We start from the raw sequence: 26,970 nt of genomic DNA, 5'->3' as shown, positions 1-26,970 counted from the left end.
TCCAAAGCATAAAAAGTCAACAACTCACTGTTCAAGAAAGCATTACTGGAATAAAAAGTGCTACGCAAAGAAAGAACAACCATTAAAAAATAGATTTTCTGAATTCAGTGAGTAATTTAGCTCTCAGAGCGCCAGTCTTCAAAACAAGGAAGCTTTTTCTTTCTCCCTTTAAGAGAGAGAGAGAGGCGGCAGTGCTGGAACGGAGGGGGCTGCCTGCATCTGAAATGAACCAGGTGAAAAGACAGAGCCGAGGGAGCAGATGTTGGAGGCTCTGAGGGCTGGTGACAGGGGTCAGAGAACGGAGCCGTCCAGATCCCGGCTGCTCTGCTGCTCAAAGCAGGAGTGGGTTTAATTTGACAACTTGGTCCAGTTACAGGGAATTCACAGATCACGGTCAATGCCAAGCACATTTGGCCACCAGCACGTCTGCTGCTGGCCAAGCGGATGGCAGTTGGGAACCCGTCTCTGCTCTGACCAGCCTGCAGCAGGGAGAGAGGCAGGCCCCCAGCTGGAGGAGGCTGAGCGCTCCCCAAGTGGAAAGAAAGCGTGGACCACCTTCTTAATATCTAAATAATTAAGGATTTTGTGTTAACCACGTTCTCTTCGAGCTCCCAATTCTCTCTCTTTTTCCGCCATGATGAGTATGGTGCGGAAGATCTTAACTGGACGTGAAGGTGAATGGTAATCCTCCTGCCAGTCTCAGGGAAACAAAACATGTCAGCAGTAAAGTTACGAATCCTAATTTGTCGCGTGGAGCTAAAAATCTGTATCTTTCTGAATTAGGGGAACACAGACTTACAGCTCGGGGTGGCGTCTGTGTGCAGTTCAGAAAACTGACACAGTCTCTCCAATTTATGGGGAAATTGACATAAGTTTGCAAAAATGCAAAACCATTTGTGAACTGGGTTTTGCATAATGGGATTAACTTGGTTGACTGTCATATCCACTGCGCTGCAAAATACAAGCTAATCACAACATCATTCTGTGTTTTTCAAGGGAAGAAAGAGAAAGGAAGACAGAAAGGAAAAGGCATGTCCCCCCCTTATCTGACTATCTTTTCATGCAGGGCAAACACCCAGTCTTCTAGACCGCACCTTAGGTGGCTTTAGGAAACAAAGTTACACGGATTCTGCGCTGGACGCCTTGGTGAACTGAGCCGAACTGGCCTTCCTCCAATGAGAAAGGCTGGCAGGATGCACAGGCGTGTGAAAAATTGCTTCCAAGGAAAGTCCACAGCGTATGCTTTGGTGTGTGTGCGCATTTGCTCAGCATCTCACTGCACAGCAGAGCAGGAACACGTTTTGCTGCCACACTCAAATGTTTAGCTTCATTGTTATGACCCCTTCTTTCCATCAACAAACAAGAGGCTGATTATGCTGAGACTACACTACCTGACCGCGCCAGTCACGGGAGCTGGGTTACGCCTGGCGACGAGTAACCCGCCTTCTCGGCGGCTTAACACTCTGGGCTTATTTCTTGTCTCCCCCTGTGTGAACAGAATCAGCAGGAAAGCTCCGGGATCGCGCGGGGTCCCCCGAAAGAGGTCCATCCGGACACAGCCTGCCTCCCACGCCAGGCAGGACGTGGAAGCTCGGTGAGCAAGCAGGCTCTTGGTCTCCACCTGGAAAACACTCTCACTGTCACCCACCTCATCGGCCAGAGCAGGTGGCGTGGCTGCTCCTACCTTCAGGGGCTGTGGGAGGACCCGGAGACCTGTCAGCGGACCCGCTCGACGCCGCCGTGGCCGTGTTTGGAATGTTTCCGTATCTCCTTCCATCGCTGTAAGGATTGATCATGGAATACTCTTGCTGTCGTGTCTCCTCTAGGCAGTGGGATCCCGTGTAAGGAGAGGGTTCTCCTCCCCACAGGGAAGGGCTCAGGACAGGTGTCACTGAGCCTCCCATCAGCTCAACCCAAAAAAGATGGAGAGCCTATCCTGGGCTGCGCCCGGCAGAGGGTAAGGTGATGAGGACGGCCCACGTGTCGTCTGAAGGAAATGAGAGAAGAACGGTGGTGGAAGAGTAATGGATGAACCCAAATACCTCATGCAAAGCAGAACACTTCTACGTGCCGCCTCCTAGACGCACAGTGGTACCTGAATGGGGCGTGGAGAGCAGATGTCAGGAAGGCGTCCTAGTAAGAGGTGTTTGCACTGAACCTGGAAGGAGACCAGCAGGTGGGAACACAGGCAGGAAACGGTATGAACCAAGGCACGTGTGGGAAATGGCGAGTGGTCAGGGTAGAAAGTGCGTCCGAGGTTCGTGTGGGAAATCTGCGCTCCGTGGGTGCCCTGGCAGTGGGGTTCAGGGCGTCTGTCCTTGGTTTGGCAGTGCGGGTGAGAAGAGAATGGCTCCAGTTGTCCCCGTAGCACAGTCTTAGATTAGATGGGCATGTGAGGCTGCTTGTGCCGTGCTTTCTAAATATAGCTGTACATTCTAGAGTCAGGAAGCTCAGCGCCAGGCCCCTCCTGGAATGAACCTGGCCCATCAGCTCAGCCTCTCCCACCTGTTTTCTTGTGGGTGGGTTTAAAGATGCCTCCTCCACATGGGTGTTTGTTGGGTTAAAGGAGATGATGTCTCAAGTACCTAGCAGGTGAGACTTGCTCAGTGAGAAGCTGTTGTTGCTAGTAGAATTTTATTACTAGCTCTCTTTAAGGGCAGACTGGGGCCTGCTCAGCTGCCATGATTTACCTGGAAGCCTTGGTCTTGTGGGTCCTATCCCTCTGCCCTTCCAGCCTTCTAGGAGGAAGGTCCTGACAGACAGACGAAGCTTTGAAAATACCGATCTCTGGGTTCTGTCTCAGGCCATTGGTCTTGGCTGCAACCTAAATCGGCTAATTTTCTAAAGTTTCCCAGCCCCCGCAGCACTGAGCACACCCACTGCCCCGGTCTTGTTTGCTAACACCCTTCTCCAGCCGGGGCCATGGCGAAATGGTTGAGTCTAACCCTGGGAATAGACAAGGGGAGCCTGGAGCTCCTGGCAGTGCTGGAAAGTAAGGAAGTGCTGAGAAAACCAAACTAAACAAACCCGCAAGGCCACCATAACTGGGGGTGTGTCAAAGGGATGGGGACCAATGGAAAGAGAGCCCAGCTTGACACTTTCGAGCAAGAGCATAAATAAAAGCAGCTCTGGAACGTAACTCTACGTATAAAAGAAGTCCATCCTGACGTAGAGAGATGATTGAACAAATGCATGGAGAAGAGAATGACCGCTCCTGTAGAATTCCAGGTGACTTACGTGGACACTCTGTCCCTGAGGAGGAAGAGCACAGCCCTCACTCGAGCATGGGCTGCCCCCGGGGGCTCCGTAAGAACGGGGTGGGGAGGCCAGCCTGGCAGGGGAGGACCTGACAGTCAGGCACCACCCAGGTGGCCAAGGTCAGTATCAAGCACGGTGAGTCCTGCTGACGGCGAGCAGCCTGGATGTGCCGAGTGGGAAACGGAGCTTGACGCACTTCCTCCCCCGGACCCGCACGTGCAGTCTGTCTGAGTCCCTCCGGGCTGTTCCTACAGCGTGCTGCAGGCAGGGTGACACACGGTGCTCACTGCTCTGGAGGCTGGACGTCTGAGATCAGGGTGCCACCCGGGTCCCGGAAGGGCTCTCTTGTGGGTTACAGGTGGCAGACTTTCTGCTGTGGCCTCAAGTGGCAGGAAACGCGCTCCCTTGCTCTCTGGCCTTTTCTTATAAGGGCACGAGTCCCATTCGAGAGGGCCCCACCCTCATGGCCTCGTCACCTCCTGAAGGCCCCCCTCCCAGTAAGATCACATGGGGATTAGATTTCAACAGGTGGATTTTAGGGGGTGCACACGTGCTGTCCATATACTACTCATAAGAAAAACGTCAGATGAAGTCAAATTGAGGGAAGTTCTAAAAAATACCCGAGCAACTCTCCTCCAAACTGCCAAGGCCGCCAGCCTCAGGGAAGCCTGAGGAGTCGTCCCAGCCAGGAGGAGCCTGAGGAGGTGCGACGCAAAGTACGACACGGCGTCCTGGACAGCGTCCTGGAGCAGAAAGTGGACTTTGGGGAAAAGCTAAAAATCTAAGCAGTTTGTAGACTTCAGTTAACAGTAGTGCGTCCGTGCTGGTTCATCCGCTGTGACAAACGTCCTGCAGTCACAGATGCTGTAACAGCGCAAACAGCGTGTGGCGTGCGTGGGAACGCTCTGTACTGTCTTTGCACTTTTTCTCTAAATTTAATTGTTTTAAAATTAAAAGTTTATTAGGACAAATGTCACTCCTGGGGGATTCCGCTGTGCTGTTCAGGGGCCAACACTGCACCCAAGACTGTGTGTGGAGTGGTCCCACCGTCACGAGAACGCGCTGCATCAGCAAGCCGCTTCGCCGGAAGTTTCTCAGCCAGAATTGAAAGTAATCCCATGGGAGGCACGGAGGGCCTTCTGAGATGCCAGGAAAGGGACACCAGCCCAGACACGCTGGTCCAGCAGCTCCCCTGTGGGCCCACGTAAGGAGTCCCGTGCGGGAAAGAGCACACGCCCGTTCCCCGTATGCGTCGCTGCCCTGACACAGGAGACTGCAGATGGGTGCTCATCCTCCTGAGATGCTGTTGAAACAGCTGAAACTCAGGGGCTCCATCCTTTTGCTCCCATCACACCAGCCGGGCTCAGGAAGCCAGTGGGGGCCTCCGCGGGCAGGTGAGAATGGTCACACGGCCGAACGCTCGGGCAGGAGTGCTGAGGCCCTCAGGGCGTCTCCCCCACACCTCCCCACCCAGCGCCTCCTCCTCCCAGACGTTCCTTGGCCATGGAGGGTGCCCAGTGGGTGGCCCCCCAAGACAGGCTTTGGAAAAGATGCTTGGTCCAGTTGGATCCAGATGCTGGCATCTTTCTTTGGGGCCAGGGTTTTGCCTGTAAACGGTCTTTGTTTGAAATGATCTGCTCTGCGGCTAATGAACCACCTCCCTAGGTGAGGGAGACCCTTCGTTTCCACGGTCCATCCCACCGGACCCCTCAGGACAGGACATACCGGGTCCCCAGCTGGCCAGCATCCGTCCTCCCCGCCGCCGCCCACCGCAATGGAGCAGGATGTTTGGAAACTTGTGTGCGAAGAACCCAGTGGCTTGTTGCTAGGAAACCACAGGGAGCAACCTTTGTGATCTCACATATGCTTAACATAATAATAAATAATGGTTAACATGATAATAAATAAACAAATAACAATAATTATAACATGCCCCAAGCCTGTTGTTTCTCCAAAATTAATTTATGATAAATTATGACTCCGATTCCTTGGAACAGGAGAGTGGGGAGGGGAGAGATGGCGATATTTATTCTCCATCAGGCCCAGAATGGGGTTAAAAAAACTGCCTTTCCGAGAAAACAGAGCTTTGGGAACCCAAGGAAAGGCCCCAGAAAGAGGTTTTCTCTTCCCTGTGCCACTCACATCTTCCTCCCCTGCCTAGTAGAGTTAAGTTTTTTAGGTACTTTACTTGCATTTCTAATTTGGTTATTCTTTGGAAATTTATTCAAAGGATTTATGCTTATGAAATTATAATATAACGCTGCCTATATGCCAATGAGCTAGAGGCAAAGAAAATAATTTTCTTCAATTTACAGTTATGAGACTGGAGGAAAATGACGCTTTCTTATCACCTCTTTCTCTTTGTATGTCTCAGGATTTTTTTAAGTCTTCAGAAGGCAGGAGCTGATGGTGAATTCGTAAGCAGATCACACTGATAATTGTATTTCAGAACTGTCAGCTCCCTGAACGTTGTCCACTGCCTGCCACCCCCTCCCCTTCCCGGGAACCCAGCCCTCCATAAAGCCAGCTCGCTGGGGGTACTGTTAAATCGTCCGAAGGAATGATTAGATCGAAGGGGAATTTATGGATGACACTTTGTGACAATTAATCAGGAACTGTTGATGAAGTTAAGTTGGCTCTTTTATTCCTGGACTAAGTACATGTATGTATACATATACAACCCTAATCATATTCAGCCCTTGTTCCAATTGTCAGATGGTTCATTTTGTCACTCTGTTTGGTTTGATTAATGGACCTTTTGGAGTCCCCAAAAAGTCCTAGTAATACAAATAAAAGGAATCATACATATTGAATAAGCTCACGGTACAGTTAACCTTGACTACCTTTTGGGACATTCTGGGAGAAACTTTGCTTTACAGGAAATAAATTGCTGCGAGGACTGAAAAAAAAATCAGCGCCCTCCTACCAAATTGGAGATTTTGGAGAATGTCACCTCTCTCACCTTGTCACTCTTATTAATCTGTTGTGATTAATTAGGTTAGTTAGCTTTCTAATCAGGCCAGCCAAGTCCCGGCTGGGCGGTGTCTGTCCCTCTGGGCCTCTGCTGGGAGCACCAAAGGGGTGTGGAGGGACTGGCGTCCAGGGGCAGCGTGTGACCCGCCGCGGTCCGGAACTCGGGTGGTGTGTGAGGCCCGCTTTAGACACAGTTTACGGGTCAGGGGCCTGGGTGCAGCTGGAATCTCCGACTGCTTTTGCAAAGGCTCTTCGTGTGTGGGTTTTTTGTGCTGAAAACACTTGACTTTCTCAGACTAAAATCCTCCCTCGCTCACCGTGAGGCTTTGCTGACCTCCCAAGGTCCTAATCCCAGCTGTGACTGACCGTTTGACACAGAGCCTGGACTCTCGCTGGGCTGGGACAATGTGCAGGTTTTGCCTTTAGCAGCTGGCCCCACAGCTAGGTGCTGGGTTGGAGGGCGAGCCCTGGATGTGAGAGCGACTTTTGCACACATGAGCCGTGTGATCCCGGGCAGTTGTCTCTGACCTTCTAAGTCTCAGTTTTCTCATCTGGAGAATGGGGTTCCCACCTTATGGGATTTAAAATTTTTTTTAATTTAATAAATCTAGTCAGTTTACAATGTTGTGTCAATGTATGGTTTCATCATGTTTCAGTCACACATATACATACATATATTCCTTTTCATATTCTTTTTCATTATAGGTTACTATGAGATATTGAATATCTCATAGTATGGAAGTGCTATATGGAAGAAATTTGTTGTTTATCTATTTTATGTATAGCAGTTAATCTCTGCAAATCTCAAACTCCCAATTTATCCCTCCCATCATAAAGTTGTTTTGCATGTCTGTGAATCCATTTCTGTCTTGTAAATAAGATCATTTATGTCCTTTTTTAAAGATTCCACATACAAGTGACATCATATGGTATTTTTCTTTCTCTTTCTGGCTGACTTCACTTAGAATGACGATCTCCAGGCCCATCATGTTGCTGCAAACGGCACTGTTACAGGGATAAAGTGAAACAATTCGAGGAGAAACCATCGCAAAGTGTCTGGCGAATAAGACATACTCAGTGGTGGGCTGCTTGTGTCTCACCAAAAGCTGTGTCAGCCTCCTTACCCTGGTGCCTGTGAATGCGACCTTATAAGGTCTTGACTGATTTTAATCAAGTTAACATGAGATCATAGTAGAGTGGGGAGGGGCTAATCCAGTGGCTGGCATCTTAGAAGAAGAGAGAAGTCTGGACACGGACGCCCAGGAGAAGCCACGTGACCACGGAGACAGAGGTTGGAGTGATGTGTCTCCAAGTCTAGCAGCGTTGAGGACGGCGAGGAGCCAGCAGAAGCCAGAAGAGGTGCAGAAGGTTCTCTCCTAGAGCCTCTGGATGGAGTGTGGGCCCACTGACACCTGGATTTGGGGCTTCCAGCTTCCAGGGCTGAGAGAAAATACATTTCTGTTGTTTTCAGCCACATTTTCGGTCATTTGCCTGGCAGCCCTGCGACAGGGACACCAGCTGCACGTGCTGGTTGTGGCTTGATTTGTAGGGAGCGCGTGCGGCAGGGCTAAGGACTCTGTCCGAGCAGCTCTCCCTGCCCCGGGCTCACCCTGCGAGTCAGGAGGCAGCCGACGTCGCCCCAGAGGAGATGGGAAGCTGGCAGCCTAACTTCCAGGTGAGGCATCACGGCTTGTGCGGTTCACCGGGGCACCGTCGCCCCTGCTGAAGCCCAGCCCTCGCGTCAGTCGTGATAACCCCAGGCCCCGCTCAGCTGTCGTGCAATGGGGTCCAGGCCACGGGGATTCATTTCAGTGTATCGACTGATACTGCCTCTTATTTTTTTCAAAAAAAGTTTTATTACAGCAAAGTGATCCAGTTACACATATACATACATAGTTATTTTCTTTTCAAATTATTTTCCATTATATGTTATTACAAGACATTGAATACAGTTCCCCGTGCTCTGCAGTAGGTCCTTGTTTGTCTATTTTATATACAGCAGTGTGTGTCTGTTCATGCCCAAGCCCTAATTTACCCCTCCCCGCCCTTTCCCCTTTGGTCACCATAGTTCGTTTTCTGTGTCTGTGAGATATAAATTCTATATTGCCTTTTCTGAAGTCTCCTTGCTATTTCTTGATAAAGACAAAAGTTTACAGAACTAAATTGCAATAACGTCACCCAGGAAGTTATCAGCTTAAAAATTAGGACCCTCATATTTTATACCAAAAGTATAACTAGAAAGTTGTAGGTGAATGCATTTTTGTACCTAAAGTCTTACTTTCCTGTTGGATGTTAATGGTAAATTCAAGAACTGATTTCCCTCTAAATAAAAATATTGGCTCCATCACACTAAAAATTACATTAGATTCTACCATTTATCTTGTCATTATAGAACCGACACCTTCTAGCTGTTACATAATCCTTCAGACTCCTGGCCCCGGCTCTGCTCGAAGACTTTCAGAGGTCAACGCACAGCTTCTGCCAAGGTTTCCACGGACTCTGGTCGGAGGGAGGGACGCGGCTGAGAGACCCTGCACGTGGGATCCGAGTCGGGTGAGACTGAGGCTTGGGCGCGGGCTCCGTCCGAAGTCCCTCTGCGGGGAAGTCCCTGTGGTGCTGCTGCCCTCAGGGGCATCGGGGTTTCTGCTGTTGACCCTGGTCTCCCAGGGGAGGCGGCCCTGGGGGGTGGGGAGGGAGCTCTAGAAAGAGCGGCAGGCAGGGGACCAAGGCAGAGTCCTTTGCTCCCTGGAGGCCAGGGGGGATGAAGGCTTCGAAGCAGCATTAGACTCGGCCCTCAGGCGCCGTGAGTTTGGCCGGGTGGTCTCAGGGCGTGGTGCAGGCACAGGCCAGGGTGTGGTGAGCCGGGAGGGAGGGAGGTGGGGCCGTGGGGACTCAGTACAGAGGACTTTTCCAAGAAGGTGGAGGTCAGGAGTGAGTCAGGACTGCTGCGACCATCCGTGTGCGTGTCTCCTGCAGCCTCTCGGCCTGAGGGTCTTATCGACGGCTGTTCCCCTGTGCCTGGCACAGTCCTGGCGCCAGGGACCCTAGGCATTTGCTCAGATCAGTGACTCGATGGACAAGAGCCCCCGGCACGTTTCTGTGTTGAGAGTGAAGAGTCAGCATCGGGGGAGAGAAGGGGCACCTGAGGACGAGACACTTCCTGGAGGGGAGGGAGACCGGGGCGCGGCGGGGGAAGGGTGTTCCTGGGCGCGCGGACAGACAGGCTCCCCCCACCCCCGCCCCCAGGTCGAGGGAGGGAGGCAGGGCAGGCGCCACGTGCGGGCTGACTCGGTGCATCGGCGCCGAGGTCCTTCCTTCCCAACGGCTCCTGCTGCTTTCTGGGTGTGGGAGACAGAAGCCTTTCTTCTCACGATGAAGAGAGAGGTGGTGGGAAGAGAGGATGGAGGCGCGGAAGAGCTGTGGTTAAGAGCAGCCTTTGCCCCAGCGACTCCCAGCGCCCCAGCCTGGGCCAGAATTAAGTGAAATAACAGGTGTTTGGGAAACTGGAGCCTGTTAACTGGTGGTTTGAATTTATGGTTTGATCCAGCAAAACCCTCTGACGAAACATCATGACTTGCTCAAATTTAAGCCTGTACCAAGTTAGCAGGCCCCGGACGAAAGTGATCCACGGCTGTAAGTAAGTGAAGGGACGTCACAGCTGTGCTGGACCAAAGGTGCAGAGCGGCCAGAGGGCACAGCTCTTCAGGACCGAAATCTGTGACTTTTGCCTCTTCCGTCCAGAACTAGCCTCCAGCTCATTTATGGTCACAAGTGATTATGCACATTAAACTCCCTTTGCCCTGTTAGTCTCACTAAACAAATGTTGGGGTTTCAGTGTGTATTCCTTACAGCTAGTAGCCTGCGATAGCCCGCTTGCTGGGAAGCCCACGTTGTTTGGAACATGCCACATGCTGCTGTCTGAGGGGAGTGCATTTCCATCTGTCAGGCACCCTGAGCCAGGAGGGTGTGCTGCTGGACAGCGTCGCAAAATGTCACTTAGGACGTGGTTATTAGGGCTTTCTTTGGGTGCCGGCAAGAGAGGCTGGGGATTTTAAGACTTACCCCACATGAAGTGCTGCCTACAGTCCTGCTGGTACTCATAAGCACCCTGAGGTGTCCCCTGTGGATCTGTGGTCAGTGGCAGTGGCATGGCCCCTCCACGCCAGCTGCAGTCCCCTGACGGAGCCCTTCCCCGAGAGAGGACTGCTCCACACCCGGTTACTGACGCCATGAGTTGTAAAAAAATGTGAAGCCATGTTGAGTGTATTTATTAACATAGAACATATGATTATTAGAGAAAATTCAGAAAATGCAGAAAATCATATAAAGTAGCTGTGTATTTCTGCTACTGCTGTTGAGAGATAATCATCATTGCCCAGTGTCCTTCCAGGCTTTTTGTCGTGCGTGTATGATTAACAAAATTCAGGGTCACACTGTGCAAATGTGTACAACTTGATCACCTGATTTTTTTTATTCGAGCATGCATCATGAGACTTCCTGAGTGATTTTTAAGGGACACATCATCTGCCTTCACAGAGACAGGGTGTGAATAACACTGGGACAGGAGAGCTTCGTACACGAATATTTGTGCTCTGAGGATCTATCTTGGACAGGCTTCTGGAAGCAGCATCCATGTGTTGGCTATAAATGCTTTGAAAGTGTTTGTTACCTACTAGTTAACTGCCTGCCAAGTGTGGAATGACCCCTACCCCACCCGTCAGAGAAACGTCTTTAATGAAGTCAATGGCTCCATCCAACTGGCCAGTCTTGGGTCGGAAGGTTCAACAGACAAACTGTGTGTGATCAGAGGGTGAAGGTGTGTGTCAGGCTTTTATGCTGCTCTTAATAAATCAAATCACAGAAACTTAGGGTGTGCAGGAAGAATTCTTGAAGAGCAGTGAACTCTTTAGATAATTCCAACCCCCGGGAGAGACCCCACAGACATGATTGAGGAAGGGACAGCTTCCTAGGTCAGTGAGACAATGGCCGTGTACTGTTTTCCAGTATTGTCTGAGTGGGGGCCAGGTGGAGAAGGAACGTGTGGACAGGGAAGCAAAGCCATGCCTGGCACGTGTCTACCTGGAGAGCAGGATGGGAGCCTCTGTACCCGAGTGAGACACGGGAGACCAGAGCTGGACGGGTGCTGGGAATCGTTAGTCAGATGAGGAAAGTGAAGCCCAGAGGCATCAGAGGACTCACCCAACATCACCGGTCTGGAGAGCCGTCAGCCCCCAGCCCTGCCCTGTACATACACAGAGCTGAAGGACAGTTAGAAACTTGGAACTTTGATCAGATGAACACACGGTTTTACCAGGGGATTTACTTATTTTATTAAATTGCATGCTTTTTAATTGAATTTACTTGATTCCTTGGCATAATGGAGACCCAGTTGAGGACGTGGTCAACACTGCAACCGGAAGTCCACTGTCTCTGGGCCATGATATATTTAAAAAATGGCATAAATCCCAGCAATGTAATGGCCACAGCTGACTCAGATGACACAGTGTGTGAAGGATGCAGACTCTGGGGCCACCTGTCATCTTCCAGCCATGTCACCTTGGGCCAGTTACATACCTGTCCTCAGTTTCTTCATCTGTAAGATGCAAAAAAACACACCTGTCCTTGTCGAGATTAAACACGCTTCCGTGTAATCTCAACGTCTGGTGCATATTAAGCACCGTTTGATTGCCTGGGATGAGAAACAGTTGTCGCGGTGGCACAACTTCAGAAATAGCCCACTTGTGCGCGATCTTGCTGGAGACCGTATCATATTCTCTGTTCTCTGTGCACGTCCCGGAACAGAGAGTCAGTAAATGTCTGTTGTGAACGGATGATCAAGGACAGATGGGTAAGCCTTTCAGTTTTCCCAGCTAAGCCCCGCTCTGCAGGCTTCCCCTTGTGGTAGGGTCCCATAGGGACACCAGTGGTGTTACAGTGTTGTCATTTCAGGAGTCACCATCCACTGGGCACCCGTGAAGGAGTGAGTGCTTTACACACATACTGCTGAGCCTCACTTGTTCACTGAATTTGCCTTCTCTCCGAGACTCAACTGTAATCCCCAAATCGATACTCATGGTTCCTTCGTGGTCATTCACGGACACGTGCAGGGCATGGGAGAGTTTCACGGGCACGTCCCCAGCTGAGGTCCAGCACAGGGATGTTCTGCCTTCTTGCTTCAACTCTCACGGTGCAAACACGTGTCCTTCTCACGGGCTCCTTGTGCCACGTTGTTCTCACTTTTGTGCCTTTTGTGGATAATTTCGCAGTCCAGAATGGCCCCCAAGCATAGCGCCGAAAGGCTGTCTCCTGTTCCCAAGGCAAGACGGCTGTGCCTCATGGAGGAGCAGGTGTGTGGCACGAGCTTCTTCCAGGTGGGGGTTACAGAGCTGCTGGCTGCGAGGTCAATGTCAATGGATCAACAATGTATTTTAAATAAGGTGTTTTTAAACAGAAACATGTAAAATGAGGTTGTGTGTTGGTTGGTTGATACACGTAGTGACCAGAGGCTGGAAGGGGCCTCCCCCTTGATTTCCCCTGGGAACAAAGGTCCAGTGTTGGCTGACTCGGTGCCCGTGGGACTTCATGGAGCGTAACCCCCAGAGCAGTAAGAATCGACTATGGCTCCTCATCTCCAGAATGACACTGTAGGCACCGTCCCCCTGTCTTAAAGGCAAACAGGGTGGCTGAGACCATTTAATGATCTGCACCGGACAGCACAGAGCCAGGCTCTGAATCCACCCCTGCGGGTCCCGCAGCCAGGGCGTTTCCCAGGGCACCACACCTCGGTCCCGGCCTGGGTCCTGCAGCCCCAGGCTTGCTCTCACCTGTCTCTGCCTTCCTTTCTGCTCTAGTCTGTCATGCTTTCAGACGCTGGCCAGGAAGCAGGCCCAAACCCCATCTCACAACCAGGTCTGCAGGCCCAGGCCTCCCTCTGTCCACCGGGTGTTCAGATCGTGCCTGGCTTGGAGTCCCCTGAAGCAAGTGCCCTCGTATTCCGGAGTCAGGATCCAGTTAATTCCACTGATTCTTTGTTTCCACAGTTTAAGGTCTCTGAAATTGGGATGCATTTTACCATCAATGCCACGAATGCTGCAGGCCATTAGTGATGCAGTGGCGATGGTCCACGTGTGCTTGAACTGGGCTGTTTTTCCTGGAGGCATGTGGCTGGACCACTGCAAACCCCCAATGTGGGTCAAAAAAATTTATGAACCACTTGGGGAAGGAATGAACCATAATTATATGAAAATCTTTCCTTGACATTGTCTGATAAGATGAAATAAACTTGGAGAATTAGTGTCAGTGGTTGGAATAAATTTCTGGAGTCAACAGTGGCTCAAGTTCTGCCCTGTCAACCCTTTTGAGTGCACAGAGGATGGCGCTGTGTGTGGAAATGTGGGCCTCAATGACTCTGAGTTGAATGGTAGCTCCGATGGCTAGACCCTGAATACGAAAATGTTTTACAGACATCTTCACCAATTCATTTCCCTCATATTTATCTAAACACTTCCAATTTTCATTACTTTTCATTCTTTCTCATGTTTCAAACTTCCATACGGGGTCATTTCCTTCTCTTAAAGTACAGTTTCTTGAGAACTTACCATCTGCTTGTGGCCAGCTTGTTTTTGTTTGAAAATATTATTTTGTCCTCTTTCTTGAAATATATTGTTACTGGACAAGGAATTCTACACTCCTGCGATAGTCTTCGAGCACTTTGGAGATGACATTCCTTTTTCACAGACTTCCATGGTTGCCATGAAGAACACAGACACGTTCCTATATATAAAATAGATAAACACAAGCACCTACTGTAGAGCACAGGGAACTATATTCAATTTCTTGTAATAACTTACAATGGAAAAGGACCTAAAAAATAAAAACAAAATGTGTGTATGTATATGTGTAACTGAATCACTTTGCTATACACCTGAAGTTAGCATTGTAAATCAACCACATTTCAATAGAAAAAAAGAATTCAGCTTTGGGTCAGCCACTGCTTTACAGGCAATCTGTCTCTTTCTCCCCCCTTCTTCTCTTTGGTGTTCTCAGTTTCATGAGTGTGTATCCAGAGGTGACTTTCTTTGTATTTATCCTACTTGGGAAATCATTGGCCTTCCTAAAGCCTTGAATTACTGCCTTTTATCATTTCTGAACTGTTAGTCATTATTTCTTCAAATATTGCCTCTCTCACACCCTCTTTCTTATCTCTTTGTGAACCCCTGACCAGAGCGATGTTAGACCTTCTTGCTCTATCCTCCCTGACTTTTAACTTTTCTTTCATATTTTCTTTCCCATCTTTTTGACGCTCTGGGATGCATGTTGGACAATTTCCTCTCATCTGTATTCCACTTCATGAGTTCTCTCTTCAGCCATATCTAATCAGCACTTAAACCAGTAACTGAATGGTAATTTCAGTTATTATATTATTTTCCTTCCTAAAATTACATCAATTCTTTTAAAAAATATTCCAGGTGGTTTCAATTTTTCTTGAAATGTTTTTCTTTAAATGCATAAGCATTGTTATTTTATAATCTTTACCTGTTCATTCCTAATATCTTTTCATGTCTGCCTCTGTGCTCTTTTGCTTCTGCTGTGTCTATTTCATGGCATGTTATTTCTTTATTTATTAAGTATTTTTCATGGTGTCTGTTCATTTTCCTTATGGGAATTATTTGATGTATAGGATGAAGACGAATTCCTACAGAGAGAATTTATGCTTGTTTCTGCCAGGCACTTTGGGTACACTATCAAGTGGATCCACTTTGCACTAAATTCAAGGGTTTGAGGTTTTTGTTTTTTTTAAAACTAACCAGATCTTGTGAATTTGAGTTACAAATCTAGGCAAGTGCTGGCTTGTGATTGCAGTTATCAGGGACCGTTTTTTCTTTTCCCTGTCTATGCTCGGTGCTAAGCCTCTTCACTTCAGATGGTCCTGGGCTTTATCTTTGGCCCCAAGCACCTTGCAAAGCTACGGAAACTGAAGCTCAGGGATCCCATTCTTCGCAGATTCCTTCACAGTAGAAGTGGCTCCAGTGCTCCACCTCCCTCTCTGTGTTTCCACTTCCACATACATTTTGGTCTCATATTTTTTAAACCATTTTGCCAGCTCTTCCAGATTTTAAGATTTCTGAAGTTTATCCAATCCTTTCAGTTGTCTGCAGTGGGAAAGAGTTGCTACCAGTAACTATGGCGTCAGGAACAAAAGACCCACCTGCTTCCTTTCCTTGGAGGCCCAGCTGGTGTCTTGCTGCCTAGGGCTGCCAACTGCTAAGCCCCAGGCAAGCCCCAGGTGGAGCATGGCATCACCCCACACTCTGGGAATTCCTGTGCCTCCTGCTTCCACCAAGCTTCACATTATCATAAACTAAGGAAGATGTGATGTTGCCAGTTATCTAGGCCAGAGTTCTCAGGCAGAAAACCCCACCAGCACCATATACGAGTGTTATATTGGTCAGGAGTGAGGGCTCTGGGGCTAACTGGCTAGCCCCAAACTTGGCTTCACACTTACTGCATGACTTTGGGAAGTGACTCAGCCTCTGTGCCTGCCCACTTCTGTAAAATGGGATGAATATTAGAAACCACATAAAATGTTAGTTTTGAGAGTCAAATGAGGTCTGAGTCAGCAGTTAGTGTAGTACCTTGTCCCAATATTAAGTGAACGGTAGCCATTATTATTATTATTATTACTATTATTATTATTAGAACTCCCCAAGGAGCATCTTAAGTACACAGTCAGGCCCTCTCTCAGGTCCCTCAGGTCTACGGAATTAGAATCTCTCTGAGTGGGGCCTTAATGAGGGTGCCCATACCTCCATGGAAAAGCTGGACCCACAGCACAACCTGGACTCACCTGTGCAGCCCAGGCCCTCCTCCGTGGCTGTTGAGGCCAAGTGCCTTGTCTGTGTCTAGGGCGCAGGGCAGAGTCTAGACCGGCACCAGGCCCCCAAGCCCACCTTGGCCAGTGGGTCCCTTCCCATCCCTCATTTTACTTCACTGTGTCCTGCCGGGAGCCTCACTTCCACAGGGCCCCTCTTTACTAGGTGATGGTGGGAGTTAACAGGTTAAAGAGGTTAATGACTAAGTGCAAATGCCATCCAGTTAGTTCAACATCCTAAGAGCTAAAATAATGCCTCTTCCTAATGAGAAGCCTGTCCCATCGGCAGATGTGCCCATGACTCATATGGGCCCCGTGCCTGCCAGGGGACAATGGACAATGAAGGTCATTTGTCCTGTCCATCACCCACTCCACGGTGAACACCTTTATCCAGCAGACCTCGCTGGGCTGGGGCCAGAGGGAGATCCAGACGTTACAAAACCAGCACAGGGTAAGCTCCCCTGGAGTTTATAGACAGGGAAGGGGTTGGTGGGGGGAGCCGAGACCACGTGTTGTGGATTTTGCATCTTAGTTTAGTACCGAGAATAGCACCCAGTTGAATGAACTGGGAATGAACAAAGGCGCTAGACCGCCTCACAGGGAACACTCACAGCGCCTTGCCCAGCCCTGCGGCAGAGGCGGGTTCCGCGCCCTCTGCTTCTCTTGGTGCTGCCCCTCCTTTGCTGCAGGAGGGCTGGAAGACCCCCGTTATGGAGCCTGGGGGAGGCTGAGGATGCCCCTGCACTCCCCGTACTCATCCCCCTCGTTTACATGGAAGAGCTGGGGGCGCTCGGCTCCTTGAGGGACCAGTGCCAGATTGTTGAAACTGCTGGGGTTCTTCCTGCTGCTCCACTGTGGACTCCGATATAAAATACATGTTCCTGTTCATTGCCATTTATGTGTTAGTTATCACTAACAGCCGTTGTAATTTTTCCCAGTGGCAGTCACATTGATATTACTGTATCTAAATCAAAGAGGACACTGCAGCAATTACTGCCGTAAGTTGATTGGGAACCACCTAATTTTTAAGTGACACTATTTTCTTATCAGCGCGATAATTTTCCTTTGCAATAAATAATATACCAGGAGAGTTGTGCAACCAAAAAGTGCCATTTTACACTTACCTTTTTTTGTTTTTAATAAACAGAAAATGTACCTACATTTTCTCTTTCATGTAAGAATAATAAAATGAAGATCTGAATCCTAGGTTTGGGGAACATTTTAGCAGATCTTAAACCCCATAGCTGAACTGCACAAGGGGGGGTGGGGAGTGAGATTTCCATGCTTTTGATCTTTTTCTAAAGTAAGTGAAGAAGGGAGGGGAAGAGAAAGAAGGAAAGGAGGAAAGAGACGGATGGAAGGGGAAGGATGCCCCCCCTCAACCTCCTTCCCTTCTTAGGCAGAGCTGCTCCCGCATCCTGGGGCCCGGGGCGAGGGCTCCACCAGGTGGGTTGCTACCCCCTAGATGAGCCTTGGAAGTTCAGGCAAAGTCACTGCAGCTCCTCCCAGACCGCAGCAGGCACCAGGAGGCACAGAGGCAGCAGACTTGGGACATGATGAGAATCGGTGGTGAGAACCCGCTGTTTCGTCTTCCACACTTGCTACTGGCGCCCACAGTTTCGATCAGCCGGTCAGAGCCTTCCTTTCCCGGGGGGGGGAGGGTGCGGCTCTTTGCAGGGGACTTCCCAGTGCTCTCCATGGTTCCCGTCTCATGTCCTCCTCTCCCACCTTACCCCCTGCGCCTCCTGGGGTGGATTTATCCTGTTCTCCTTCCATCCGATTCTTCTGGCTTGAAATTTCCTCCCTGTCTTGATGTGTGCCAGTTGCAGCTCAAATGCCCACCCCTCCATACAACTGGCCAGAAGCCATCCACACTCCTCGTGGAAAACCCTCTGGAACCTTCCCCAACGTTCCAAGTCGGATACAGCTGGTTTAACAGCGACTCAGAGATTTTCAGGCTGTGTGACACTGTGGAACTGGGGCCTCAGTTTGCATCGGTAAATGGGAAGTAAGTATCCCCCTCAGCCGTCTGTCCCCAGAAGCTTAGGGCACCGCCCGGTTTGTGTAAGGTCTGAAAGGTCTCGGGCCTGCCGCTTAAGCCGCAGACTCTGAGCCGGGCCGACTCGGTCCTTCCCTACAGGTTTTATTTACTACCCTATGGCCCTCAGGTGTGTTTCTGCAACTCTCTGGGCCTCAGTCTCCCTGTCTGTAAAGTGGGAGGGATGATAATAGATCCTCCCTCACAAGGTGGGTTTGGGACTCAAAGAAGTTATTATGGCAGCAGTTACATCCGCGCCCCGCCCGACGGCAGGGAGATGTGTTAGGTAGTATTGAGTTAAGAAATGCTGCCTGAGCTCACAGCCCAGAGCTGCCCCGCTGGGCTCACAGCCTAGGATGTCACTGTCCAATGTGGTGGCCAGGAGCCTCTCAGCCAGTGTGTACTTAAAATGAGGCTTGTTCAAACCAAGTTAAAGAAAAATCTCAGTAATTTTTGATACAGATTACAAGCTCGAATGTGAATATTTTGGATATATTTGGCTCAGGAAGACACTAGGAAATGAGTTTCACCTTCAGAGTGTGGCTACTGGAGCACCGTGCATTACACATACGTCTCGGATCTGTGGTCCTTCCATCGGACAATGTCTAGAACACACTGCTCTGGGGATTAAGGGAAATAGTGTGTCAAGCGCTGAGTACCAGGCCGGAGCACGGGAGCTGGTGCGACGTCCCGCCTCCCTCCGCGGGCACCTAGCTCTCTGGGCTCAGGCCCCTCCCCGACCAAGTGGGTGGTTCTTGCAGCAGGACCACGTGCAGGTGGTCCCCAGCGCCCCCACCAGCAGGCAGCACCTCACAGTCCAGGCGTGGACGCCTGGCTAGTGAAGGGGGCCCCTGTCCTGTGGGTGGGCGTCCTGTGGGGCTCCTCACCACGTCATTACCTGGCAGGATTCCCCCTGCTGCTCCAGCCAGCCCCAAGCCTGTGCCCTTCCCCGGCCGCCCACCTTGACGTGCTGCGCCCTCCCTGCTACCCGGCTGTGGATGCTGCCGAGGGGGTGGGCGGGGGAGAGGACAAGCCACGCTGTTGGTGAACATAATACTCTCTCTCCTCCTTCACTGCTCTCGGGGCTGCATGGAGAGCCCTGGAAACGGGAAGTAAACATGTGTGTGCGATAATGAGATTGTTGGTGGTGAGTCATCTTGAAAGGACAGGAGCAATTAAGCCTGCGGACTTACACAGGTTAGAGTGACAACATGCCAGCTCGGCCCCGCTCACCCACATAATAGGGCCCTGTCCTGCTCGCCGCCTGTGTGGGAGGCCGGCTGTCAGCCGCCGGGGATCTGGGCTTCCTCTCCGGCTCCGGCTCACGTCGCCGCATCCGCGGGCTGCCTGCTGCAGACACCTGTGTTTGCAGGCTCTCCCTCACCCTGCGACGTCCTCCGGTGAAGGAATGTGGTTGGTGCCCAGCTCTCTCTGGTCCAGTTTTACCAGACTGCTTGAGGATGTCAGTGGAGTGGGCTGCCCAAGTCCTGGAAGTGATGACAAACAATGCTGCCACCATCTTCACAGATGGCGGTTTGGACAGGTCGTCACGGGCAGGGCTGGCCACGTAGGATGGAGACCAGGGGCTGTGTGACAAGGCCCCTCACACTGCACTCAGTGGAAGGTGCCCCACCAATGACACAGCCTCCAAGTGGCTTGGACAAGGTGAACACAGTGCACTGGGGCCTGGGGTCTGCCCCTTAAATCCACCCACCCCCATCCAGGAAGCTTGAGAGAAAGCCCATCCTGCCTGTGGTTAAAAAATACGTGATCCTTCACCTGCTCTAAGCTGCTGGTGCTTACTGGAGAAAGCTGGGGCTGAGCTGCGCCACGAGGCCACACCTTGCTCAGCTGCGGGCCGTTATCTCCTGCTGGTCAGGGCCCACTCGCCTCCTTCCCCGCCTGGTGAAACCTCAGGGCTGGGCTCCTGCCAGCGCTCGGCCGATGTAACCTCGGTGCAGCCTGGCCACTCAGGGGTTAGATCCCTGCAGTGGAGCAGGGCCCGTGTCACCAGCGCCACCCAACTCTAGGACCACTCCATCCCGCAAACTGAGATGCGGCAAATCCATATTGACTGCCAGCTCGCGGGGGGCTGGCTTTGCTGTGGACACCTCCAGGCTCGGGCAAGAGCCGACTGCAAGGTGCTTCCCGGGGCTGCGCAGACCCTCAGCCTGCCCTTGGTGCACCAGGCAAGGTAGGAGAAGAGGGACCGGCGGGGTGATGAGTCTGGGAAAGGCCCTGCCGTCCCCGCAGACCAGGAGGGAGGGAGGGGCCTGGGCTCTTGCTCCCATTGCGAGGGTGGCGTGTTTGGAAGCACTCGCCCTCTGCCACCCCCGCCTTCCCCTACCGCTAGTCACTGTCAGTTCGTTTTCTATGTCTGTGAGTCTGTTTCTGTTTTGTAAATAAGTTCACTTGTGTCTTTTTTTTAGATTCCACATATAAGTGATATCATATGATATTTGTCTTTCTCTGTCTGACTTAACTTAGTAAGATGATCTCTAGGTCCATCCATGTTGCTGCAACAAACAGCACAGGGAATGCTCCTCCACAGCTTGTAATGACCTCTAATGAAGAGGAATATGGAAAGGAATAGATATGTGTGTGCAGAGGGCTCGCTCCGCCGTGTACCAGATGCTCACACAGCCCTGTACATCAATTACACTGCAATTTAAAAACAAGCAGCTGCATGGCTTATAACTTCCTCTGATGAAGACCACAGCCTCTTAAATTACAGTCACTTTTACAGGCCTATCTTTAAGTAAAGGCCATGTAGGGTGCCCTGTTGCTTGTTCCAAGTGACCTGACGCAAAGGTGGATGGAAATCGGGTACCCTCCTCCCTGTCCCTGGGGAAGCCGTACAATATGATAATGACACACATGCCCACGGAGGGAGGGCCCATCAAGGGACAGTGCTGTTTGGACCCGGTTCCCCTGTAGCAGGACCAGTGTTCACATGGGGACCGGTGACACCTGGGCAGGGCTGGGGACCACGGTGTGACAAACAGTTTGACTGGAGCCACAGAGGAAGGTGGGGCTGGCTCAGGTCCTCTTGGACCTGCCTTTCTTTAAAAGGTAGTGAGCGTAGAGATAGACGGTCTGCTGTCACCTTCGGCTGAGCAGACCCAGGACACGCCTGCCCCCTTTCTGCACTTCCTTCCGTCTTGCTTAGAACTGGATGAAAATACTGACCACCAGAGAATTCTGAATAGGAGACAGGTGACGGGTGTCACAAAGCTACTTTAAAGGCGTTGAAAATGTGGGGGTAAAAGTCACCATTGTCATAGTTGTATCAACTGCTTGTTTTGTCACTCATGCCTACATCGCCTTCGGGTGGCTCGGACATGCCTTCTAAAAATGCCATCTCGCAAGATGGGAATCTCTTCAGAGGCGGTGAGGTCCAGTACCTTGCTGCTCACCGTGCGATCAGCAGCAGCAGCACCTGAGAGATGCAGGCTCCCAGGCCCCGCCCCGGACCTGCCGGGTCAGGATCTGTGCTGCGCAGGTGAGCCCTGCACAGGAAGGCTGGAGGCACGCCTCTCTGGAGTGGACAACGGCCTTGGACCCCAGGCTCTGTTCCACCAGTGACTAAGTGATCTGGGAAAGTCACTTTTCCGGGCTTCATTTTCCCACCTGTAAAATGGGCATCATTTGTCTTTATCAATTTGACAGGAAGGAGGTGAACAGTGACATTGTCTTCCGATCTGTCAAATCTGGAAGCATGTTCCAAGACGTTATAAAAAGTACGTGTAAAGGTTGAAACGATGAATATTCTTCAGTAACGACAGTGACAGCACTTTTATTCCACTGCTCAGAGAAGGAGGAGTTTTACAGCTGGGGTGACACCAGGGCTCTGTCAGCTCAGCCTCGTTCTGGGTACCTGATGTACCCGGATGTAAGTGATTCTCCAAAAAATTACTTTGATAACAACCCTCAAGGAGACAATTCAATTTCCAAATGTAAATTCCAACAACATACAGAGGGACCACTATTGCTTCCAGGCCCCCGGTGAGAAATGAGGTTTTCTGCAAAGTGAGATTGCCTTTGACACTGCTGCTGCTCCTGCAGAGGGTTTTTCAATGTTAAAAGAAGCTGTTTCTATTGGGAAAGGATTTGTTCGTGTAAAGTTGAAAGTTTATGCTTGTTATGCATGAGTTCCAGGAAGACAGAGACGATGTAGAAAGACAGGAAGGCTCAATGTCATGTGGTTTTGAAGGACTTGCTTCTGAGCTTTAATTTGTACAGAGGATGAGATTCTTGCCGTGTAAACATGAGACGTGGACCCGCCGACATCTGTCCCCACACATACCCCCTTCACCCCACAGCACTTCCCGCTGCCAGTGTGTGTGTCCGGCCACCAGAGGCGGTCGGATTCCGAATTCCATTTCAGATGCAAAAGCAAATTCAGATTCTAGCTATTTTGCTGTTACAAACATTGTCAGCATTCTATAGGCAGTAACAGAAGTGAGTGAAATACTCTAAGGAAAAAAATACACTCAACACAGGATGATAAAGATTCCCTCTATTTGATTTTCATGATTTGATGAACAAGAATGCGTTGATAGGAGACAAGGTCTCCTCTGGAGCAATAAAGCAAAATTGTGGGCATTCAGCCCCGCATTCTGTTGAGTTTTTTTCCCCCTCAAAGGCTGTGTGATACTTAGAAGTCACAGAATCAAATGATCTGGAACCCAGACTTGTGCTGGAAGAAAGGGGAACTTGACTGGAACTCACTTTCGTGATCAGAACCGTGATATTCCTCCTGGTTTGATCATCACCTCATCCAACAAAAGACATAGAACAGAGGCCAGTTGTTATTCTGTGACACTTTTAATCGGCCATCTATTGACCTCAGTAACTTACAAAAAGAGGTTAAGACAGACAACCTGGTGCCCTGGGCAGGAACCTTCATTCTCCATGACCTTGGACAAGGCACATACTCTTCTTGGGTCTTGCCTTCTCCATTTATAAAATGGATAGCACTCAATTGTCCCTTAAATCCCAAATTTTACCATTTAAAGGACAACCGAGTCTTCTCACCTGGGAGGAGCAGAGAGTGTCCCAGGCTCCCTCCAGCTCTGCAACTGCTGGCCTGTCCCCGGGGCTCCGGCACACAGCAGGCAAGGCAAAGGCTTGTAAGCAAGATGCCATTTACTCCCTAGACGTGGTTCTGCCTCACCCACGGACCAGAGAGACGTCCATGCATGTCATCCCAAGAAACGGTGTGGCTCTTAACAGGGAGAGGAGGCAGCACCCAGTAGCTGACAACTGATGGAACATCCCCCTGAGCGCTAAGCACACATCCGTCTTTCATGCTGCGTGTTACCACCAGTCAGCAGGGTGTGTTATAATTACTGTGTTAATTTCATGTTGGCAGAAAGACACTGTCAGACAGTGGCCTTCAAGGGAAACTCTGGCTTTGGGGGCCGCTGGACTCTGTACTTCTGGCTCAAGCTCCCTGGCACGTAGGGGGCACATCTTGGTTTCCCTACACTGTACTCCGTGTGGTACTTACTCTACCGCTTGAGAGACGCCAGACTCGCTTCCCAAGAGTCCGTGCCTCTCAGGATGCTTTGAGCCAGCGCTGAAGGGCAGCTCCACGGTGGGCAAAGCTGTCGTACGAAGGATGGATGCTAGGATGGTATTTAGACGAGGCCACTTTTAGTCTTGCTGTCACATCTCATTAGTTACTCAGATCTAGTGAAAGAATTATACAGAAGACTCAAGCCTACGGGCTTGAAATGTGTACCTTATTTGACTTGTTTTGAATATTAACTCTCTACTTCCAAGAATTACTTGAACTGATGCATATTGGTGAAAGAGAATTTATTTTGTATTGTGCTTTTTTTTTTTGCCAATGTTCTGTAGTTTGCTCATGTTAACAGCAATAAGGTTCTCATATCAAATAGTTCTCCTTTTATAAGTTGAAAACCATGAGGCTAAAGGTCTACAGAAAAGTGGAATTGAAATATTAAAATGTCCACACCACCAGTAGTGATGATCCAGACTTTCACAGTTTGACTTATGAAATATGATCAGAAATATTTAATTCTGGGCCATAACTAGAAAATTACAGTTCCAGAAAATCTAACTTTCAACCCCCCCAACAAACCCCAAAATTAACTAATAAAGTTTGTAAAAATTTTGTCCCCTGATAAGTGTGATAAACAAATACTACTTAATAAAACAAGAGAATAGAAAGTATAGAGAAGAGTAATTATGAATCCGTCAAATCAGACCGTTTGCACCCAGGCTATGTTCATAAAACTCGGGTTGTAAACCCCTAGGAAATTATCATCCACCGTTGATCATGCTTGGTCTTTTTCCTAATGTATTTTTCCCCCTTGAAAGTTGCATGTGGCTCATCTGTTTTTTTTAATATAAATCTAAAATATGGTATTTACCCTGGAGGTGCATGTGGTCAAGTGATCGGGAAAAATATTCTCAGTGCTGAGCACTCCTTGCCCCGTTTTAAAGGAAACCCTGAATGTAGTGAAGGTGCGCTAACTGGGAACTCTATGAAGGGGTTAAAACATTGTCTATTACAAGTCGGGTGGCCATTATAAATGTTACCCAAATAAAAGCCAGAAACAGGAAGCCAAAAAGCAGGTCCCTATGGCAGGCATGTCTTAAATGATATCATTTGTCAAGTTTCCAGCATCTTGTGGTGGTGAACACACACAAAAAGAAGGTCTGTGTCGCACTGAGGACATTACACCCTCATTAGCTGGAATGTTCCTTAAGTGCATAATGCAAGATTTTCACTTTAATAAGCAGCAGCTCCGTGTCATCACACTTTCATTATATAAACACTGAATGTAATACTAATGACCATTTATAGAGGCTCTGTCCTGCTCCGGAGAAACTCCATTCAGATGAAATCATAGAGTAACAGTTTATAGAACACATCACACAAAACTTCTGGGTCATCTCTTTGCGAACTAGTCTCCGACCTTTTTCCTTTAACGCTGAAACCGATCAACAGCAGAAGTCATCGTCAAAAGGACCTGAAATGACACAGTTGGTGTTTCTTGCATGCAGAACAAATCTGAAGGCTGGGCATTTGGCGTTTTAGAAGTCACAGTGGAATGAGAAGGCATAGTTGGGACTCCCTTGTTTCTTGGCATGCTGACCGGAGTCCAGGCTCTCCATCTGCCCAGCCTGAGCCCTCAAGGCTGATGTGCAGAGAAGGCCACCCTGAGAACTGAGAAATAATTCATCCACCGTGATCGTTCAGCCCCAGCCCCGTCTCTAAAACAAAGGCTGACAATTGCCCTGAATTATGGATGTACTTTTTGTGATATGCAATACAGTTCAGGAGAAAGGTAGTGAGAGCCTTCCACCACTTCGCCTCCCATTAGAGGCTGGTCTTGAACGATAATCCCAGAAGATGAAACTGGTGCTGAACTATGACCCTCAATTTACAAATCATTTTTCAGAAAAATAAAAAAAGAAGTTTCACCATCTTTTTGGCATTATCTGAATGGGCGGAATCTTCCATGCCTGTTTCCTGAGGGTAAATGAAAACCGCGTGCACTGGAGTTTCTTAGTCTGGGGAAAGACAGAGCACAAGGTTTTCAGATTATATTTTATTTTAAACTTGGGTGTTTGAAATTTTTTTAAACATAGCTGAATTTAGTATATGCTTTCAAAACATCATAAATTTCTATTCCGTAGCTTAAGGGATCCATCAGTGAAAATGTTGGTCTTTCATCTTTATTACTCTCCCATTAAAATGAAAGAAACCGGGACGCACTTCAGTTTAGAAGAAGCAATTTCGTTGGCAATGTCCTTCCTACTCCAGTCCTGACAGAGGGAGAAAGCACATGATTGCCTGGACTTCAGCCATCTATCTGCATGGGAAGCGGATAGGCCCATCAGACAGAGGTAGGTGAGACTCACTAATACTCTTTGATGAGGGGATGTGATTATGCCACTCCTCCGTTCCCGTGCAGCCCTGCTCACAAAACCGGTCCCCTCCCCTTTGTTTGTTTGTGTGTCTACACCCGGCAGAGTCTCCTTCCGTTTTGCTACAGCTGTTAGGTCTGAAAGGGACAGATTAATAACGGAGCATCACACTGGACCAGCTTCTCTGGTAGCCTGCACCCGTCACCCTTCGCTGTAATGAGGACACAAAGAGCCTCCCATCAGGCTGCAACCCTTCTTCATAACTCAGAAGCGTCACAGTGGCAACAGCTTCCAGTGCTATTTGTCTCCAGTGCAGTTGTGACACTTCGGCATGATCCATAATTTGGTGGCTACTTACCGTGACATTTCCCTTCAGTGCAGCCATAACATTCAGTGAAGCCATTATTTGGTCCCATTTACCATATAAATTGTATTGTTGTGCATGCATGCTAGCAGCTACATTAGGTACCTGAAAATGAGTAAATCTTGTAAAAGAGATACTAACAGCTCTTCAGCAGTAGGATTTTCTTGCTCCACAGATGGAAGGAAAGAAACATTAAATATGGTCACCACGTTTCCTTGGAGCATCTTTAATTGCATGTATACTTATTTGGCGCGTTAGAGACACTGCAACCCAAGGCTTTGAAAAATAATCTGGTGGGCTCTGCCTTCATTAGAAAGGCACCCTGGGATGTCCGAGTTAATGATGAGAGCTGGAACAGCCTTTGGATGAGCCAGAGGTTAGGAGGCAGGCGGATTAGCTGCGGGCTTGATTCGGAGGGGGAGGGCGCAGGACTTGGTCCTTTCTTGTGTGTGACATCAGGCGGTAGTGACAAGAAGCGCCCCATTCCACCAGAACATGTGAAGTGAAACGGGAACATGAGGCCAGTGGCTGCTCTCCGGCTTCTGCCATCAGAGGTAAACC

General features: G+C 49.6%; 2 long non-coding RNA genes across 3 annotated transcripts; one reads left to right on the top strand and one right to left on the bottom strand.

The window, feature by feature from the left end:
* Positions 1-4,192: 4,192 nt before the first annotated feature.
* Positions 4,193-5,063, bottom strand: LOC140690508 (uncharacterized). Its single transcript, XR_012065821.1, has 2 exons — positions 4,984-5,063; positions 4,193-4,561 (listed from the first exon to the last, which is right to left on the bottom strand). It is a non-coding gene; the product is annotated as an uncharacterized lncRNA (long non-coding RNA).
* A 2,452-nt stretch (positions 5,064-7,515) lies between these two features.
* Positions 7,516-26,621, top strand: LOC116277728 (uncharacterized). 2 transcript variants are annotated; one of them, XR_012065691.1, is made up of 4 exons: positions 7,516-7,906; positions 8,624-8,784; positions 25,815-26,024; positions 26,151-26,621. It is a non-coding gene; the product is annotated as an uncharacterized lncRNA (long non-coding RNA). The 2 variants fall into 2 exon arrangements; XR_012065690.1 differs by having other exon boundaries at positions 25,815-26,621.
* Positions 26,622-26,970: the final 349 nt, after the last annotated feature.

Source organism: Vicugna pacos, chromosome 30, assembly GCF_048564905.1.
Source record: "Vicugna pacos chromosome 30, VicPac4, whole genome shotgun sequence".
NCBI classification, from domain to species: Eukaryota; Metazoa; Chordata; class Mammalia; order Artiodactyla; family Camelidae; genus Vicugna; species Vicugna pacos.
This window is presented reverse-complemented; position numbering and strand designations above follow the sequence as displayed.